Source organism: Bubalus kerabau, chromosome 14 (genome assembly GCF_029407905.1).
Source record: "Bubalus kerabau isolate K-KA32 ecotype Philippines breed swamp buffalo chromosome 14, PCC_UOA_SB_1v2, whole genome shotgun sequence".
NCBI lineage: Eukaryota > Metazoa > Chordata > Mammalia > Artiodactyla > Bovidae > Bubalus > Bubalus kerabau.
The window spans coordinates 20,019,178-20,021,050 of NC_073637.1; the positions used below are offsets into that span (position 1 = coordinate 20,019,178).

Below are 1,873 nucleotides of genomic sequence, written 5' to 3' on the forward strand. Positions count from 1 at the left end.
CCTTCTGGTTGAGGCTGAGATCTGAAGACATATAAATTCATCCCCTGTTCATTATGGTCTACCCAGTTTCATGTCAACTATCAGTGTGTGCATGCATAATCAGTCATGTTCGACTCTTTGTGATCCCATGGACTATAACCCGCTAGGCTCCTCTGTCCATGGGATTCTCCAGGAAAGAATGGGTTGCTATTTCCTTAATCTAATAATAAAAGAACAATTGTTCTGGGCCAGATGTATTACATATATTACCTCTGTAGCAACAAAAACTTTAGAGAGGTTAAGTATTACTATCCTTACTTCAGGAATAAAAGAATTATACTCAGATATACTCCTGCCCTTAAACAGTCATTTTCAATTTTAAGCTCATTCACGTGCAGATCTTAAGCCGATGTTCTTACATTACACCACCCTGCCCTGTGTTTCCTTCACCCTTAGCAATGAAAAGGTTGATGAAAGCTGCTTTCATCTTATCTGTACATGGAACTGTACAGTACCACATTCATGCTACATGATGATAAAGTATGGCAAAGGATTAAGATCAAATGGTAGAAGCACAAGTGATCAGAGAGTAAATGACAGGGAGATTGCCCAAGACTGTGAAAGGAGAGATGGCAGAACAAACTGTGAGGACCAGCACTCTAAGCCTGGTCTCTTGCTGAGGCTTAGATAAGGCGACTTAATCTCAGAAAGGGATTTGAAATTAAAAGACGCTTACTCCTTGGAAGAAAAGTTAGGACCAACCTACATAGCATATTGAAAAGCAGAAACATTACTTTGCCAACAAAGGTCTGTCTAGTCAAGGCTATGGTTTTTCCTGTGGTCATGTATGGATGCGAGAGTTAGACTGTGAAGAAAGCTGAGCACCGAAGAATTGATGCTTTTGAACTGTGGTGTTGGAGAAGACTCTTGAGTGTCCCTTGGACTACAAGGAGATCCAACCAGTCCATTCTGAAGGAGATCAGCCCTGGGATTTCTTTGGAAGGAATGATGCTAAAGCTGAAACTCCAATACTTTGGCCACCTCATGCAAAGAGTTGACTCATTGGAAAAGACTCTAATGCTGGGAGGGATTGGGGGAAGGAGGGGAAGGGGATGATAGAAGATGAGATGGCTGGATGGCATCACCGACTTGATGGACGTGAGTTTGAGTGAACTCCAGGAGTTGGTGATGGACAGGGAGGCCTGGCGTGCAGCAATTCATGGGGTTGCAAAGAGTTGGACACGACTGAGCGACTGAACTGAACTGAAAACACTGGACCTCCAAGCAAAGTCAAAAATGTAATGTCCAAAAGTGCAGAGGGAACCCAGGTGATTTCTAACGCCAAGTCACCACAAAGACTACTGTGAAGAGCCCACAAGTAATGATGCATGTGGGCAGGAAAGGAGGCTCCTTCTGGAATATTCTGCTATGTATCAGAGCATATGAGGTTTTGCACAACCCTTCAGGAAAAGATGAGGAGGAATCTCCAATAAAGACAGAAACTGAATTTCAAGGCATATCAACAAAATGAGAGCTCAGAGTAAAGTTTAGTTAAATAAGTCTTTTTTTTTTTTTTTTTTAACATAGAACGTTTCATGAATGTGTATGTCATCCTTGCTCAGGGTCCATGAGCAACACAAATCTTCTTTGTGTTGTTCCAGCTTTAGCATATGTGCAGCTGAAGCAAGCATTTGATATGTCTTGAAACAACATACCGTGTCATTTGTCACATTCTTGAGACTGCTGGGAAAAATTCATACCTGGTATACTTTGATGAGGCCATTTATCATTTTGATCATATTGTCCCTAACCTTTTCCTATTTGGAAAACAACAACAACAACTTTAGTTCCTTAGTTTCTTCCCATGGGAAAAATAAATATCTATCAAACATAT

General features: G+C 41.2%; 1 non-coding gene across 1 annotated transcript; it reads right to left on the reverse strand.

Annotated features, from left to right (window-relative positions):
• Nucleotides 1-1,556: 1,556 nt before the first annotated feature.
• On the reverse strand, nucleotides 1,557-1,666 carry LOC129627477 (U6 spliceosomal RNA). The gene has a single exon (XR_008702622.1). It is a non-coding gene; the product is annotated as a U6 spliceosomal RNA (small nuclear RNA).
• Nucleotides 1,667-1,873: the final 207 nt, after the last annotated feature.